The sequence below is a fragment of the Nyctereutes procyonoides genome, unplaced genomic scaffold (assembly GCF_905146905.1).
Source record: "Nyctereutes procyonoides isolate TBG_1078 unplaced genomic scaffold, NYPRO_anot_genome, whole genome shotgun sequence".
In the NCBI taxonomy this organism is placed as follows: domain Eukaryota; kingdom Metazoa; phylum Chordata; class Mammalia; order Carnivora; family Canidae; genus Nyctereutes; species Nyctereutes procyonoides.
This window is the reverse complement of record NW_026575044.1, coordinates 29,544,941-29,565,179: the sequence shown is the minus strand read 5'-3', so window position 1 is coordinate 29,565,179 and position 20,239 is coordinate 29,544,941. Positions and strand designations below refer to the sequence as shown.

General features: G+C 33.3%; 1 protein-coding gene across 1 annotated transcript in view; it reads right to left on the bottom strand.

The window, feature by feature from the left end:
* Positions 1–20,239, bottom strand: part of CCDC178 (coiled-coil domain containing 178) — a 374,243-nt gene that overhangs the window by 115,742 nt on the left and 238,262 nt on the right. The window lies entirely within an intron of this gene.

Sequence of the window (20,239 nt, the reverse complement as noted above, 5' to 3'; positions counted from 1 at the left end):
ATTCAAATGGGTTTTTTAGCAATTTGGTTGTTTTCCTTATAATAACAGGAAAGAACATTTTGATTTTGAAGGTGACAGAGGCAATATTACCAGAATTAAACAATCTGAATTAGCTTTTTCATGAAATGTAATATGTTTTATGCTTTTAGATGGGATGCTCCGGTGCTTTCAGATGAGCCTTCCACTGTCACAGTCAATGGCCAGGAACAGAATAAGCTCTGGAGGTAGGATTATCCTCAAATTTAATTTTTTTTTAGAAGAAGCTAATGGCAAATGTTTCTAGCAAACTTTAGGTTCATCTATGTTATAACTAGAGAACCAAGACAGGATATTAAAGGAACAGATAAGTATAAAATTAGTAAACAAAGTTTGACATTTTGCTTATTCTATGAATTTAATGCTGAAAATGAATATAATCCCTAAAATCATAAACAGCATGCATGTCAGACAAAAGCTGCAAAATTTCATTTCTTTGTCAACTTAGGTAAATTCAGAACATAAGAAGGTACATAAGAAGTACATAAGAAGGTAACAAGATTACAAAATTTAAGTTATATGATAATGATTTTTATTGCAGAAAGTTTGCAACCAAAACTGATTAAACAAGAGAGGTTTTTAAAAATATTTCTACACTTTATATGAATTGGTATTCAAAAGAGAAGCAGAGTCCAACCATACTACCATACAGATGGGAAATTCTTATTTGTATCGTTCAAGAAAAAACAAAAGCCCAGAAGAGGATAAAAATACATGTGTAGTGTTTAAGATATATTTGGAATTCTTGAAAGGAATAGCTTCCATAAAAACATTTCTTACTATTCAAACTCAGCCTGTGTGGTTTTTGAAGGTGACCAGGAACTTTTTATGCTAGTCCCTCATAAACTAGTTTCATCAGTCTTTAGGAAGCAGGATCTTTTGGCTTCTTAGCAACTAGAATTGCCTGTTAGTAACATGTATTTGGACAGGAAGAGGTTACAACTTAATTATTAAATTTTTAAATGGTGATAGTGGTAGATCTTTTTGTTGTTGTTTCATCTTTATGAACAGGCTGTTGAAAAGTCCTTTCCTAGAAGATGCATATATAGGAACTTTATAGCCTAAGGTTGGACAAATAGTGATTAATGTCAACTTAGCCCAGGGGTCATGTGATCTAGCTTCAAAAGGAATAATGTCTGCCTAATAGAATAATAAGTGCATGCACTGGGGACCACATAGATGCTCTACAAATATTAGCAAGAGCAATGTGACTAAAGCAGGCTGCTAGTGTTCTGGATGAAAGGATCTTAAAGCCATCTGGTGTCTGGACATCAGCCTGAAAATCACAGGCTTCAATCCATAAGATAATCCATTCACATAGTCCACATACTGAGATGGGTTTCCCAACGGATTTGTTCCATTATCCCAAATCAGTCCCTGTAACCTGTGGAAAGGTCTAATGTCTCCTAGAAAATAATAAGAAGTACTTATTATTTCTTTTATGGGACACACTTATTATACAGATTCAAATGGTTGAGGGCTCCATACTTAGAGAGAGAAAGAGACTGAAATAATAGACTAAATATAGGTAGTATTTTGTGATAAAAACTATTTCTTCTTTATGAAAAAACAAATTAAGAATACACTCAGTCTCATGCCTTTTAAGAAAGGTAAATAAGCCCGAAATGAGTGTTTCAGAGATAAAAATAACATGCAAAGGGGAATTTCAATTTAATTAACATTTACTGACAATACATAAGAAGGAAGTAGAGACAAAAAATAAGTTTAGGGGTCTCTGTCTTCAGAGATTAAAGAGTCAAAAAGAAAATTAAAAAATCCAAAAGTGAAACAACTTATGTATATAGCAAAGCAGGACAAAAAAGTAAAATAATACTTAATATTTCAGAAAGTATTTTACTTCAAATTATATAATAACTTAAAATACAATTTAATTTTTTGACTTATTTAGATAACATTTTATAACAACCTTCAGTTTCAAAATTTTACGTGTTTGTTTAGAAAAATATTTTGTTCCCTAGCATATGAAATAACCAGTATATAAAATCTTTATGACACCATTGTGAAAACGATTTCAAATTAAAATACTAATTTTAATATGCTACTTATTTTCCTAAACTTAAACTATCATATTAGAATGTTCCGTTTAGGGCCAGATCATGAGAACAAGGCACCCGATGCCTTTCTTTGTTCTTTATGTGTAGTTATCACATTCACTCTCCTAGTGAAAAAACAGCCCTTTCCATGATGTGTACATACTTTTGCCTTTCCCATTTAGATGAGCCATCTTGAGCTGAATCCACTTTACACTGAATATTCCCATAACCTATGTCTTCAAACCCAATAAATATGACAATCACTGAATATTTTTCATGTGAAAAAAATCCAGTCTTATCCTTCACTTCCTGTTCTTTGTGAGTGTTCTCTAATGCTTAGCACTAAAAGTTTCAGGTACATAATGAGGCTGTAGGTTCAGTTCAATGAGGGAAGGACATAGACTTCTAGTTATCTTCTATCACCTACCACCAATTTTTGAGTACCAACTAAAGAGATAGGATTGCCACAAGAACTCAAGAATGCTTGTTAAATAAATGGACACAAGAAATTTCCTCTTTGGGCACACACATATGCCTGTGCTACTTACTATGTGTGACTGAAATGTCATACTACGATTACCTGGCTTTTGCCTTTCTCTGAGTGGAGGAAGAAGGGATGAAAAGGGGTCAGTTCGCTTATAAGCATCAAGCAAAGATCTGTGAAATATCACCTGTGTGCCAAGAAAGAGGTCGTCATAATTAATTCCTGTTCTAAGTAATTTATAGTCCAAAATGCATGCAAGGAATTCCTAGCTTTTAGGAATTATTACAAGCTGTCTTTTGATTCTACTTCCCCTTTTTTCTCATTTTGTTTTTGAGATGGCTATCATGTGTGGTTTCAAATTTATGAACTGGGGTTCACAAATTATCTAGTTACTAACTAGCATTACTGAAAAAATGTTTCTAAGTGTAGCAGAGGCACAAAACTGTCCTTGTTAAAAAAATATTTTTACAGTCCCTCTCTAAAAGCAGAAAGAAAGCCTGGAAAGTAAGGCAAAATCAGGAGATAATACATTTTAAGAAGTAATAAATTAGCTAAAACTGAGAAGATTAGGGAATTTTGAGTTTTTCCTGAGAGGGAACTGCACAGATCCAGAGACTCCCAACATTAAGAAGTTGGAAAATCAAATTTCATTCTAATTTGGAAGAGGAAATAAGAGAGTTAAGCATAGAAGGTTGTAAACTTAGTCAAGGGAGAACCATCACTTGGTGCAGGATAAAGTAAAAAGCAAATATATTTAATCATTTATTATGAACACCTTTTCAATTTGTAGGACACTATGTGCAGGATGAGTCAAGTTTTGTTAAAAGACAGACTGGAAGTGTATATATCATAAAGCAAAAATGTGATCTTCCATGTTGGGAGTGTAAGTGTTTAGAAAATTGCGTGGTTTTCTTTTTGTTTTTGTTTTTTTTCTTTTTTGCTTTCGCTATGTTCTGTGTGTTTATTTATTTATTTTATTTTTTTATTTTTTATTTTTTTTAAAGATTTTTGTTCATTCACTCATGAGAGACACAGAGAGAGGCAGAGACACAGGCAGAGGGAGAAGCAGGCTCCCCATAGGAAGCCCTATGTGGGACTTGATCTTGGAATTGTGGGATCACACCCCAAGCCGAAGGCAAACGTTCAACCACTGAGCCACCCAGGCGTCCTTCCGTGTTTTCTGTAATAAGCATATATTAACAGTGTAGACAGAAAAAAAACCCCAAAATGTAAACTTTACAGTAAAAAAATAAATAAAGCAAGCAGACTAAAAGACATTTCTCATTCAGCCATGAAGTGAAAGTCAGCAGCCAAGGATATTCAAATGATTGACCTGAGGGACTATGAGAAGACTTAATAAGATTTAAAGAACCAATTGAATGTAACTGGACTTTATTTCAATAAAGTATATACAGCCTGGGCCTTAGAGGCAGTTATGTCAGTTATTTGATTCTCAGTTTACACTCACATAAAATGGGGCTATTTATGCCTGCTTCAAAAGGTTGTTATAAATACTAAATGAAAAGCTGTTTATGAAGCACCTAGAGCAATAATACCATGTAATGCACTATTGTGTTAAATCTGGAAAGACCCTGATGAGTCATCCAGCTTTGGGCTTTTCAAACTGTGGGTTGCAATTCATTTAGAATGATATCAATTTAGAGGAACCCAACTACCATTTAAAAAATGAAACTGAAAAGAACAGAAGAGATTAGAAAAATCACAGAAAAATTATGAACTGTACGTAATATATTGTAAAGAATTGTTTTGTCAATTTCCACTCTTAGCTATATATCCCACAGAAATGAAAACATATGTCAACATGATTGTGGACAGCAGCACTATGCAGAAGGGCTGAAAAGTGGAAACAATCCTAATGTCCACTCACTGATGACTTGATAAACAACATGTGATCTATCCATGTAATGGAATATAATTCAACAATAAGAGGTATGAAGTAGCAAAACAGGATACAACATGGATGAATCTTGCAAACATTACACTAAATCAAAGAAGCTAGTTGCAAAAAACCATATACTGTACAATTTCATTTAAATGAAATGTCCAGAATAGGAAAATCTACAGAGACAGAAATTATGGAAAGTTGGAATGGAAAGTTGGCACGGGTGAGGGCTGGGAGCTGGAGTACCACTGTTAATGACTACAGGTTTCTTTTGGGGGTGATAAAAATTGAATAGTGGTGATGGTTATAAAACCCTGTGGATCCCTGGGTGGCGCAGCGGTTTGGCGCCTGCCTTTGGCCCAAGGCGCGATCCTGGAGACCCGGGATCGAATCCCACGTCGGGCTCCCGGTGCATGGAGCCTGCTTCTCCCTCTGCCTGTGTCTCTGCCTCTCTCTCTCTCATTCTATGTGACTATCATAAATAAATAAAAAATTTAAAAAAAAAATAAAACCCTGTGAATACACAAAAACCCTCAGAATGCACTTTAAAAGGGTGGATTTAATGATAGGTGAATTATATCTCAATAAAGATATTGTTAAAAACAAAAGAATTATTTTGTGAAACTTCATTTCAGTCAGATATACATATGTCCATTGATCTAGGGAGTCTTGTTTTGTTTCTTGAATTCTATATATGAATGAAATCATGTAATTGTCTTTCTCTAACTTATTTCAGTTAGCATGATACCCTCCGTTTCCATCTATGTTATTGCAAATGATAAGATTTCATTTTTTTGATAGCTGAGTAATATAAATCATTAAAATAGTGAATAAAACACATGTATTAACTACCATTTTTTAAAGGTAAAGGCTTTTGAAGGAAAGCAATTACCAACCTACAACTTTTCACTAGCATGTAATTGTTTTCCTTCTTGGTCACTATCTTTTTGTTTTGGATTGTTCTAAGAAACAATCCTAAATTTTTGAGGCTTATCTATAATTTAGATTTTGTTTTTGTTTTAGAACAGCTGCTGCTTAACATTGTTCAGTGTGTCTGAGTTTCTAGGGATTATTATTTTAAGTTGGAGAGCTACTAAGATTATGCCCAAAATCTAAGCACAGGCTTCAAAAAGATATTTGAAGACAAAGAAGATATTAATCAGGATATTTTTAATACCAAAAAGAAAGCAGACTTATACTATCATTGTTCATTTTGGGTAGCAAAAATGTGTTAAATAATTATGAAGGAAAAAAGGAAGAAGGAAAGGAGGAAGAGAAGGGGAAAAATTGGGACAAAAATGAACATATTAAAACTGTAAGCATTCGGAATCTGAATGTTTATTAAGGAAAGAAATGGATGACTAAACAAGGATTTGGTATAGTATTCAATGAAAAGGATCTCTATAAAATTTGTATTTGTATTCCAGGATGATTGTAGGTTTGGCACAGTCAAGTACAGTTTTTAAAACTTAAACAGTAGGGGATTGTGGAGTACTAAATTCTAGCAAAATATTTGTGTATCTTTAAAAAGGTAAAAGAATTGGACTTGGTTACTTGGGAAGATACTAGAGGAGGTAATTAGTCAACCAATTTTTAAACAACTGGAAAATTGTGGATTCCATGAAACACCAACAAGTTTTTCTGAATAGCAAAATCATGCCAGACCCACTTCGTCTTTTGTGATAACATCACAAGCCATATAGACAAGGAAAAATGATAGTGACAATCCATCTTATTTTCAAAAGGTCTCAGAATCTGCTATTTGTCACATTCTCATTGACAAACTTGGGGAAAATATGACTTTAATTACTTTATTTTTAGGTAGGTAAAAGCATAACATGCTTGAATGTTCAATTAAAAAATAATACAAATTTCCACTTCATGTTGCATTAATATTTGAATGTAGCTTCCAGGAACTGGTTCTGGGGACCTAGTCAGCTGCTATTAAATGACCTGCAATAAGTAACTTAGAGTGTGCTCATCAGCTTCCAAGTAATTATAAATTTACTCAGTATAAAATAGACATGGAATTGAAAAGATAGAATAATATAAACACACAAAAAAAACAGATGGGTGGAAATTTGTCTAATTAGAATATTAATCAACAATGTGATGCTACTGTGAAAACTGCCAATACCTCATAGGAAAAACTTAGAAGGGTAAGACATTCAAGAACTTAAATCATTTTGCCTTTTCTTTGTTGTAGTTAATCGCCATCAAAATACTTGTTTCTACCTTTAGTCTCTACTACCATACCTTTTAATGGATTTAAAGATAAAATTTGGTCATTTTTGTGGTTTTTCAAAAGTTCTGCCTTGTGTATGTATTACTTTTGTAATTAGAGGAGTCAAGCTACATCTTTAAAACATAGTCAAACAGCAAGTAATGCAAGTATTTTAGAGAAAATATGAGGCTATCCCCTTCAAAAGTGTTTTAGGCAATAAAAGAAATTGAAGAGGGTGCCCATAAGGAACTTGTAAAATGAGGAGAATTATTTAGCCCATATATTGGCTACAAATATTTAAGAGACCAACAAATATTTAAGAGCATATACTGATAGTCCCTATATAAGGCTGTCACATACATATTCCCACATTATCTTCACATTACCTCTATACAATGAAAGAAGAGAGAGAATTGAAGGAAACAGTCTGGCTGGCTGAGTCTCCCAGGGTCTTACAGAGACAGAAATTATACTCCAATCTGTATTCATTTCAGGTGTGTCTAGCTACATGAAAATTAAAATGTTTATTTCCTTTTTTTTCTTTGTTTATTTTGTTTATTTTGTTTATATTTTGTATATGTGGCATCACCATAGAAAAATGAATAATTTTAAATTTACAGATATATGTATTTAAGGGATGCTGTGGGATTTTCCCTTTTCTTTTTTTCAGCATTGATCCAAATTGCCATGTATCCTTGTATAAAGATAGAATAATTCCTATTAAGGGTGTAATTACTTTAGACTGTGAAGATTACAAACCCTTATGACAATAACTGAACCCACATTCTGTAATGAGAATTATATCTATTTTAAGTAAGCAAAGCAAATGAACTATAGTAGAAAGAATTCATAGTAGGAGCTGAGAATATTTGGAATTCTATCTGATCTGGATTTTTCTAGATTTTTCTTCCAGGAGTCCTTCATTTTTTAAAATCTCATGATAGCCAGTTTGCAATGCCCACTTCTTATTTCAAGGGCCATATTAACTTTTATTTTGTCACATAAAAAAAAGCTTTATATTTTTATATCATGAAATAATAAAAGTTCATCATAAAAATAAAATAAACAAAAGAATGAGAAGGCCAAAATCATCCACAGCCTTAATGAAGTTAACTTTTGGACTATACTACCCTCTAGTTAGAGCAACAGAAATATGTATAATAAAATCTGATTGAGAATACAAAATAGGAAACATATAGCACATGTTGAGTTATAACCTGATCTTTTAATTAAATATGCTCCATGTTATTTATGTTATTCCTTTTAAAGACTGTATAATACTCCACTGTATACCAATTCTATTATATACTTAAACAATTCCATATTATTGTATGTCGAATGTGTTGACATTTTTCCTTTTTATAAACAGTGCTATAGCCAACATCACTATATATGTATCTCTGCAGACTTTTTCAGATTATTTTCTTACAAGTTCCCAGAAGTAGAAATGCTGTCTCACTGGGTATGCATAAATACTTTGTAGATACCTCACCAGGAACAATCATTTAGTATTGAAAAAATATTTGCCAGGCGCTTCCTGGGTGCTGGAGTTGAGGTTGTGAATAAGATGGTAAGCTCTTTTCTTACCCTTATTGAGCTTATTCTTTCAGCAGAATTACGCCACAAGGAAATGAACATAGAATAAAATATCAGAGTGTTATGTGCTAAAAAGAGAACAAAATACTGTGACATCAGAGTGGGTGGCCAAGGGACACCTTTAGATTAGGGGCTCTGGAAAGGCTGCTCTTAGGAAGGAAATTTTAATGGGATGGTTAAATGGGAAGAAGGAGCCAGCTATAGGGAATTTGGAAAGAAATTTACATCTAGAAGGACTGGAAATTTCAAAGACCCTAGCCTGAGAATGAGTGGACAAGGTTAGTCTAAACCTAAGCAGCAGAGTAGCCTGCACATGTGAATGACAAGTTGGGGAAGAGAGTAGATTATGCAGTCTGGAAGGCCAGGGCAAGAGGTGTGGATTTATTCTGAATATGGTGGTAAATCACAAAGTGATTTCATGTTTTAATTTAATTATGACACACACACACACATACACACAAGTTTGCACATCATAAGTAGATAGCTCAATGAATTACTTACATAAACTGAACACATCCACCAGATCAGGAAAGAAAACATTACCAGTGTTCCTCCAACCCCCTTTATTGTCCTCTTCCATTCAGTACTTCCTACTGAGGATAACGACTCTCTTGATTTCTAATAGTACAGATTAATTCAGTCTGTTTATATAAACAACAACAACAAAAAATCATATAGTATGTACTCTTTAGCTTCTTTTCCTCAAAATTATGCTTGCACAATTCATTCATATTTAGGCATCCATCTAAAGATAGGGCATGGATAAAAAAGTGAATGAATCCTACTACTGAGCACAGGATTACCTCAACCTTCGGAAATTGAGCAGAATGAGTTGCTAATACAGGAGATATAGACTATTCAGTGAAGGGGGGAGGAAAATGAGGAAACCACAGTAACATGACCAAGGTAAAAGATCCCTCAAGAAGGAGAATGGTCAACAGTGAACAAATATTTATGAGCCATTGAGCAGAATGAGACTAAATATACACTATTGGATTTGACATTACGGAAGTCATTGACAAGTGGTACTTCAAAGAAGAGAATGGAAAGTGATGAGGTAAAGATTACATATGCAGGGGCACCTCAGTGGCTCAATGGTTGAGCATCTGCCTTTGGCTTGGGTAGTGATCCTGGTGTCCTGGGATCAGCCTGCTCTTCCCTCTCCCTGTGTGTGACTCTGCCTTTCTCTGTGTCTCTTATGACTTTAAAAAAAATTGTATATGCAGAAGACTCATTCCAAAATTTTTAACAAAAATGAAGGGCTCTAGGGAATGTGGAATCAAAAGAGGTTTTCTGAGGTGGTAAGTACTACAGCATGCATGTATGATGATGAGAATAGTCCAGTGGAGAGGGAAAATATGAAGATACAGAAGGATGGGAAAGTTGTATAGATGATTGGCTAGGTTAAAGGGGATGGATTCCTTATTTTTTTATTATTTTTGGGGGGCTCTTTATTTATGTTAGAAGCTGAAAAACTTCAATTCTAATAAGAAGGACAGCAATTATGGAGTAGATATAGGTAGGTTGGTGAATGGTTATGGACAAATGAGAGTTCTCACCTTTTATGAATGCCTCTTTTCCTACATTCGCTACCAACACTGTATAATCAATTTTATTGATTTTCCAAAAACAGAGTAAAAAACTTGTACCTAATTTTAATTTGTATGTATAGAATTTTTAGAGAGGTAGACACATTTTTCCTATGTTTATTATCCATCTGGATTTTTAAAACTTGCTGTATTTGTTGTTTGCTCATTTGAAAATACCTTTCTGTATCTATCATATAGACAATGATTTGCCAAGATTCAGCATTCTTGGGTGCTTTAACTTGTACTGTAAATTTATGTATATATTTTGCTAATTGTTTTCTGTCATAAAACATTGAGAATGTGGTCTGGGGCTAGTGGGATAATTTCCCTCTGTATCACTAATGTTTCTTCTAAATAGATCCTTTCTGGAATTTTTTCTTTATCCTTGAAATTTAAAACTTGGTGAGGCATCACTAGAGATAAGCCCCACAACCAGTTGGCTCTTTATTTGGGGCAACCCCAAGCCTTTCTCCCATATACATGCTGCATTGCTGTTGGTACACTGTTCAGATAGACTACTCACCGATAACCCCAAGTTATCCTGAGGAACACCTCAAGTTCTTGCACCTCCAGGTAAGAAAGATCCTATCCAAGTTACGGGGGTTTGCTTTTAAGAAGCTTGGTCTCCAAGCTGCAACAAGGGACTCGCCATGGTAGTCGTTATCTTGCCCCACACACTTTCAATACAGGGAGGTATTTGGGGAGGTGGTATTGCCATAATTCCTTCCTTTGCTGTCACATTCCAGTGCTCTTTTAAGCATGTGAGTTTCCGTTTATCAGCACTCACTACTTCTCTTATTTTTTTCTAAAGTTCTGTTGTGTTTGGGAGAAATTCTGTTGATATAGTGTATTTGTTAGCCACCTATTCTTTTCATATTGATTATTATAGTATTATTTTTTGACACTTTATTGCATGTGTGCATGTGTGTGCATGTGTCCAAATCTATTTGTGCTTTCATGTCTCTCAGAATCTCAGGTCTATTATCAAATTTTCACAGAAAGCTTTGCTTCCTTCTATATTATTTTTATAAAAAAAGTCTTATTTATTTACTTGAGAGAGTGTGAATGTGCGCATAAGCTGGGGCGGGGGTGGTGGTGGTTCAGAAGCAGACAGCTAGGGAGAGGCAGAGAATCTCCAGCAGACTCTTCACTGAGCACAGAGCCCGACATGGGGCTCCATCCCACAGTCCTGAGATCCTGACCTGAGCTGAGATTCAAGAATAGGATGCTTAACCAACTGAACCACCCAACTGAGCCACCCAGGTGCTCCTTCCTTCTATCTTATTTGCTAAATACTGCCTACTGCTTGCAGCTGCTGCTCTCTTTGTTCCTGTTTTCAACATGGATGGCCTGTGTCTTCATCCTAATTTTTATTGCAGTCTCTATGTGATTAGTTTCATCTGCATTGACAAACACATGTTCTGCAGTCTGAGGCAATGAGAGAGGAATTTTAAAATCTGTTTATTTGGAAAAAGAACTTTTCTGCTTGGATTTCTGACCATTTATGAGAAACATAAATGATCTGCTATTGACTGTATAAAACCATAAAATCTTTCCATCAAAAATTATTTCATTACTAGGCATTGCTTAATCATACGACCAATGTCACAGATGTTACAAAGTCCTTATAATTGAAAGATCTTTGCGTCTAAAGAGATTTAATGATGCACAGGATGAATAATAGGTTGATCAGGGTAGAAAAAAAAAGAATATAAGAGAAGCAATGGAATAGCAGAAGTTCATGAGCTTGAGCCCAAGAGACCTGGGTTCGAATCCCAGCACTGTTCCCACTGACAAGCAGTGTGGCCTTAAATTACAAAGCACCTGCTATGGGTTTTACTGTTCTTCTCCCCTCAAATATATATGATGAAGTCCTACCTCCAAGACCTCAATATGTGACTAATTAGAGATAAGCTTTTTAAAGACATAATTAAGTTGAAACGAGGTCACTGTTTAAGCCACCGCATCTGTGGCATTTTGTTATAGTAGCCCCTGATTTTCTAAGAAAAAAAAATGGGAATATTCCCAATTGTCTCATAGAGGTCATTTATTTGTTAGAGAGAGAGAGAGAGAGAGAGAGAGAGAATATGAGCAGGCACGGGGCAGAGGAGAGGGAGACAAGCAGACTCCCTGCTAAGCAGGGAACCTGACATAGGGCTTGATCCCAGACCTTAGATCATGACCTAAGCAGAAATCAAGAGTCAGACACTCAGCAGACTGAGCCACCAAGGCGCCCTTCTTCGAGTTTTTATAAATTGAATAAGAAGAATAGAATAATAATTAGAATGTTATCTGTAACTGTTTATATTATGATAGGTACAGGGTTCAATGCTTTACACTTGTAAATGCGTAGCATGTTGGCAGCCACAAAGGAGGTGAGCAGTAGACTATTTTTATTTTCTCTTATTTACTGCAAGGAAGAGATGCTGAAGTGAAGATATCCTCCAATGAAGGACGGATGCAGAGATAAAGGAAGAAAGAAAGAAAGAAAGAAAGAAAGAAAGAAAGAAAGAAAGAAAGAAAGAAAGAAAGAAAGAAAGAAAGAAAGAAAGAAAGAAAGAGAGAAAGAGAGAGAGAGAAAGGGGGAAGAAACGAAAATACATTGTAGGGAAAAGAGAAACATATCAAAGGCTCCTTAGAACTGAGAATAACAACTCTAAAGCAGTAAGGGATCAATCAATACCTAGTTCTCAGTGTGAACAGAGGAGAACATGTTTTCTTGTAAAGTACTTTTGAGGTATTTTTGGCCATAATTGCCACAAAGTGTCTAACCTTTTTATTTGTATGTGATTCTATAGTTTGCATGGTGTCTGTGTTACCACTGTTTTAACAATAGTAATAGAAAGAATGGAGAAAGGCTATCATGAAGTCATACATAGTACTGTATTGACTGTTTTTTATTTCCTTTTTAGCTTTTTGAGTTACTGACACATTATTGCAGCAAAACATATGTAGGGTCAATTCATGCTGAATAGTTATTAGAAACCATGATAACAAAAGTCATTACACTGCAGTTCAGTTTTGACAGTAAAATTTCTGCAACATTATCACAAATCCTCATGCATTAGTGCAATGATCCTTACTATAGTTTCATATTAGAATCAAAAGATTGCTGTAGCATGCTTGATACAAAAAGTCAAGCAGGCCAAATTCTTTTCTGCTTTTACAGATAACATTTTTGCTCTTTTTCTATGTACATCAAAGCAGATAGTAGCTTTGTTTTATATACTTTTTTCAATAACCTATGGGTACATTGCATATCTTTCTTTAAAATGAGGATTTTTTTCCTTGAAAAACCACACAATTCTGATTACCAGCACCGAAGGAAATAATTTGAAAATGATTTTATATCTGACACAACTCCACAGAATTCTAACTATATTATTCACTCCATTATTTCTTTCGTCTTCTCAGATAGTGTACTGGCTGTGTGTACATGTTTTTTTTTTAATTGATGATTTACTATGATGGAATAGTATAAGATTTAAAAAAAAGAATCTGTCATATTCAGGATTACTCTGATAGGAAAGCTATTTGAGTTACCATTTAGTTGACAAAAGGAAAATATTTTCAATGCCGAGCTGTACACAATATTTTTCTAGTCATTTATTAACAAACATTTAAAGGGTCAGATTGTATAGTTACATTAATTTTATATTTTTGGTAGCATTAATTTACTCAGGCCCATTTCAAGAAAACAAAAGAAATGTAACTTGTGAAATAGTGCCTAGTCAATTTATTAAGGAACCTCAGAAAACTGAATAACTTCTTCCTTATTTGGAAAATCAGGTTTACATAGGTGTACATAAAATGTGGATATGTAGGACACATTTCGTTATATACAATATATGTTCTCTGGATATGTGGATGTAAATAAAATACTGTTTAGTTGTGTCACAACTGAAGTGACTGTAGCTTGTTTGGAATTGCTTTAAAATTGCAATGTGAAGATGCCAGATCCTATCAAATTAAAATATTGAGTGTAATAATGGCATGTGTTGTCTTTATTGTTGTCTTATCCATCTGTGATTTTTGTAGATTTCTTCATAAAGGTTATAATAATATATTTCCTTTTTGGGTTATTTCTAGGAATTCCAGTTGTTACAGCTATTGTGCATGGGCTTTTAAAATAAATGTATATGTTTTAACAGTGTTTTTTTAGTAAAAGATTTAGATATAGCTGACTAACCCACAGGTTATTGGTAAGTCTATCCCTCACACACTTTCTCATGTATGTATGTGTTTATGCGTATATACAAATACATACTATATATATAATTTTCATATATATATGATTTTCTATTCTGTAACCCTTTGTCAGCTTTACCTACACAATTAGATATTTGTCTATTGCCATATTCCTTCCAGCACCTGTGTACATTTCTAAGTGATTATCATAATGTCACTATTACCCTGTATTTCTGTCCTCTCTGTCCTTAATTCACGCTATATTCCCAGGTTGCATAAACTATTTTATACCTATTACAGACTAGAGGCTCTCTTATAATAGTGTAGCCACACTAAAATTTTGTATAAGAAGTAAGGGATATATGTTTATCTAAATAATAATAACATTATCAATAGTCATATCTTCTATGTGCAAAATATAAAGTTTGTGAAAAACTGTTCTAGGTGCTTTATATTTAAAATATATATTTATGTTCCATAGAGTTGTTGAAAAAATTAAATAAAATTACATATAAAAGCTTTCAAAGTGCCTCATGCATAGTTAGTGGTTCATAAAGGTTAACTATTATGATATACTTTTTACAATAATCCTGCTAAGGAGACATTAATATTTCCATTTTGTCAGAGACTCAGAGGGATTAAATAAGTTGTCCATAGATATTTCTTTCTACTTTTGATAAAAGTAAAACTCTGAAAAAAAATGACCTACAGAAAACATTTATTATATGAATATGCATTTCTATATTAATATTCATGTTAATAAATGATTATAAGATACAGCTCTGTAGATTTGGGGAAAGATGATTACAAGAGCAGTTTTTTCAAACGTTTATGTCATTGTGATGCATATGTGTAGTTCAAAACTAAAAAAATCATTATACTGATGCTCCCACAGAATTGTAAATCAATTGCACTTCTAAGTCATGCATTAGAGAAGCCTAAGTAGAAAATATACCTATTATAGCAGGTGCAGATTATAAACATTTAACTAGTTTTATTATAATTTTTAACATGATCTTTGGGTGATTAAAACATTATTATTTTGTTCTATAGCTGCACAATGGCATTTTAAAAAGTCAGAGTTATAAGCCTGTGTGGATTCCAAAGAACATAACCTATTTATTTGAAAATATTCCAGTTTTTTTCTAGGTCTTGGTAATATAAAGAATACTTTATTTACTTCTTTTTAAAAGATATATGTAAGCAAAATTTCCTGAATGTATGTTATGACATTGAATTCTCTCCATTTCTCTATAGAATAATATTTCGTGAGGTTTAATCTACTAAATACTCTCAGTTGTAAATAGGTTTCCTAAGAAAGGGTTTCAGGGATGACAGGATATTCAGGGTTAACAGAGTCAATAGGTTTCTTAAAATGAGATTTCTTAGAACCTTTAATATGCTAATGTGGCTTAAGTTTTTAAAAGGAGGATATGGCACGCAGTATGCCATATATATGTATATATGATAAATATATAATACATCTATCTCCCTATCTGTATTTGAATCTCTCTCTCTCTCTCTCTCTCTCTCTCTATATATATATATATATATATATATATATATATATATATATATACAGGGCCTTTCGAGCACATGCTCACAACACTTTTACTCACCATAATAGCAATAGGAGGTGGCTATGAAATTATTACAGTAGCACAATACATACTCAGTTAATTTTATGAAGTTATGATGTAATACTACATCATTTTGTTTGTTTACATTTCTCTAGGCTGCAAATGGTGCTATGCATGGTCTGTAAGTTTGTGTACTTAAGTTCTGCTGAATTTTAACTTTTTGAAATAGATTTGTGTATATTTTATGGGAGTAAATGATATATCTTGTGGGAGTAAATGATAAAATAGACTACTATGTACATATATTTTATGCATTCATGACATACGTAGCTTTTCCTTATTTTTGATATTTTTAGGCTGCATGGTTCATCTATGAGTTTTTTCAAATTGTCATAAATTTCAAAAATTTTTTCTAATATATATATTATATAAATATTGAAAAAAATCTATGTGTATGTAGTCCCATGCGGTTCAAACCAGTGTTGTTTAATGGTCGACTCTATGTATGGAAATTTACTATGAGTTTCTTTTGGCATATTCCTGTGCCTTTTATTGTATCAAAAGAATAGGATGTCAGTACACTGGATGATTAATAATTTATTTAAATAACTGAATGAACAGATAGATGAATGGTGTTTGAATTCTGTGAGACCCAGAAGTATCCCCTACATCTCCAAAGTAGTACTCTGATTTATGTCCCTATATGATTCTTTAATAAACCCAGGTTACTTAAAGGAAGATACTGTAATCTGAGGATATCCATTGCAGTTACTCTTACTACTTTTCAACTACTGGTTCACTCAAACTTTCAAAAAATATAGCACATGCTCATTTTACATTTGGTTGGAGAGAATATTTGAACATAAGTTAAGACAACTGTGTCCTAGGCCAATTTTTCTTCTAATTAACTGTGTTTGTGGTAGATCACTGGGCCATTCTGGCCTTAAGGTTCCACAGTTATGAAATCATCTTTTATTTTACTTTTCATTTTTTTATTGTGTATGCATGTGTGTGTGAAATAATCTTTTAATTTTAAAGAGATGGGTAAAATTTCTTTTTTAAAAATATTTTATTTATTTATTCATGAGAGACAGAGAGAGAGGCAGAGACACAGGCAGAGGAAGGAGCAGGCTCTCCATGAGAAGCCTGATGTGGGACTCCATCCCAAGATCTCAAAATCACAACCTGAGCCAAAGGCAGACACTCAACCACTGAGCCACCTGGGTGCTCCGAAATGGGTAAAATTTCTAAAGGCATTTCCAGTTCAAAATTTTTACAATTTAGAATTGTAAAACCTATTATAATCTATGAAAATTAAATAATTTCCAATTAAATAAGTAGTCCTTTCCCCACAAGAAAATCATCATTGAAAAAGTGAGTTCAGTGAGATAAAATTACAAAAACAATTGTGTTTTAGTTGGACATTAGCGACATAATGAATAACTGATTTGGTGTTTACATGCTTTATAAAGCCTGATGAGACAGTATAGTTGTAGTACAAGAGTAGTGTCATGGTTATGAGATGGGTTGGATTTTTAAAAATCCTATGTTTGATTCCTATCTCAGTCAGTTCCCTCTACTCCGATGACCTTGTGACACACTCAATCCCAGTTCTATATCTTAAACTGGATATGATCATAATAATAATAAAAAATTTTAGATGGTTACTAATAGACATTACAAAGATAATATTTGTAAACTGCTTGGCACAGATACCAGGTCCATATAAGTATTTGTTAAGTGTTGACAGATTCTGTAATAATTCATATTCCCTTAGTTTGAAAGTACTGAGAACTGGAGTAGACAAAGGTTAAGCTTCACAAGTGACTTACAAAAGAACTAAAAATATATTTTAACCAGTTTTGAAAGAGATCATGTTCTCAGCCAACAGAACACATCAACATTTGCATGCTTGCTTAGCTTACCTTTCTTTGCAGACTTGAATAATTTGAGACAGCAGTCAAAACAAACATGATTTTATCAATATATTCATGGATTTTAAACAAATGAAAAACATTTTGGAAATCTTTTAATGAAAATGATGGAAATGTCTGTTTTTACATAGAAGCACAGCCTGTGTTTCAGATATTTTTATTTTATTCTTCTTTAGTGTATTTTAAATTTTGGGATCTGAAAAGTTTTAGAGTGGATTCTATTCCACCACTACCCATGAACAGGGAAGGTAAGAATTTTGCAGAGTCATTGTTTGTTTCTGATTTTTAAAGGGCAAAATATTTATCACTGCAAAATTTTAAAGTACAGGAAAGTATCAAGAAGTGTGCAAAGGAAGAAGACACAATTTTAATACTATAGCATTCTAACATTTAAGCCATCTGTATATAAAATTGTGTCAATGAAGGGGACATTATTTTTTATATTTAACTTGTTTTATTCCTCCATTGAGCTTTCTTTGCTGCTGTTGGCCGAAAAATACCAAGAAGTATGAAAATGTCTAATGTCTAATTTGTGTAGAGAGAATAATACTCCTTAGGGAGCACAAAAATCAAAATATAATTATTTACCATGCCAAAGAAATGTATGCTTAGAAGCAATGAAGTTATTATAAAAACAGGAAAATAATACACAAGATTTCTTAAAGTGAGATCCACTTTATATGACAAGGAAATTAAATAAGGAATCAGAGGTTGAACAGTTTTTATGTACCCCAAACTAAACTGGTCAAATGATTATATATATATATATATATATATATATATATAATTTGATATTGTAATATTTCCACTATATATATATATATAGTGGAAATATTACAATATCAAAGAAATGGACTAAAATATTAAAGGTTTTTTCCCTTTTGATGGCCAAATTCCATCCTGTAAGCAGTGCATTAGACGCTGATGACATACGATTTCTCACTGACAGATTTAACAGCATCAGTAAGGCCTCTCTGTCCATTGCAGCAAATTGATCCTACATGACACTTACAAGGGCAGCCTGCACTTAATGACCTCCATCGCTGAAGGATGGAAATGAAAAATGATTGGAAGTACAAATAAATCTTTGAAAGTTTCCCTGAAACAGGTGTGCTAAAAGTGATTCGTTTGAGGTATTATCACAAATATAAACTCAATCTCCTAGTATACTTCACTGTCTGTTCATCCCAGGGTCTCACTCCTTGTATCTTGAATCATGATTTGCTTTAATTCCAAGATCAAGACAATTTTATTCTTACTATGGAAATACAGTGTTTATGGATTTCTCTGAAAAGCATGAGTTCTTCACTATTTATGCATATATCTATTTATCACTTGCCACCTAAGGATTCTATATAAACTCATAACAAGTATACATAAAATTTATTTTTGTTTCCCTCCTGGTTAGAAAAGGAAATACAGTATAGCCATTGATTATTTTTTCTTCCTCAATTATCAGGAACAAATAGAACATGTTTAACTTCAATAACAATGTCAAATGCATGAAGTGATTGGACAAATGTTCCATTGATGTCCTTTCTTTGAATCCTGCACATGGATTGAGGACACTAAGATTTTGGTGTATAGTTATATTATCAATTCTTTCTCAAACACCTTTATTTCTTAATCTACCTTCATCTTGCTACTAATTTTTAAGAGAAAAATACACACTCTTTCTTTCAATGTATTTAGAAGCTTTAACTCATAGGAGAGTAGATTGATGAGAAACATAAGGGAGTTTATAAGCAGCATTCCAGATGAATGTAATAGTTACAGTTGCATAGTATCCTTTTATTTTCAAAATAACTATGGATATCTCCTTTTTATTCCTTATCAGATTTCTTCTAAAGTAAATCTTATGTTACAGAGAAGAAAACTGAGGTCAGAAAGGATAGTTAATTAGCCAAGATACTGAGCTCGGTAGAGATTGCACTCAAATCCCAATATTCCACGATTAGGAGGGATAAGTACAGTACTGGAATTTTAGACTACTAATTTATAGTAGAGTTAGTATGGTTGACAACAATAGGAGAAAGCATTCATTAGCAGTCTACTGCTTCTTAGGACTAGGTGAGTGGTTAAAAAATAATTATGCTTCTATATTTTGAAATTTAGAGTCTGAGAAGAAACAAAAATTCAAAGGGAAATAATTTTTCTTGTCAATGAGTGTCTGGGGAAGAATACAAAGGAAGTGACTATATCTTAACACTTGCGATGGAACTTTTGCTTTCCTTTTTTCACTTGTGGTATACTATGTGTGTTACACATACACATACGAAAATACTTTTCTATTTTTATTTTTATTTTATTTTTTTTTTTAAACAGATTTTTTTTTTAATTTTTATTTATTTATGATAGTCACACACAGAGAGAGAGAGAGAGGCAGAGACACAGGCAGAGGGAGAAGCAGGCTCCATGCACCGGGAGCCCGATGTGGGATTCGATCCTGGGTCTCCAGGATCGCGCCCCGGGCGAAAGGCAGGCGCCAAACCGCTGCGCCACCCAGGGATCCCTCTATTTTTATTATTACAGAAGGTTTTAAAAATCTTTGAGAATTTCTACTAATTTCCAGTAACTACAGAGGGTCAACTAGTCTCCAAATTTCTAATTAAGACCCATATTTGCTAAGAAAATAGAAACCAACATTTGGA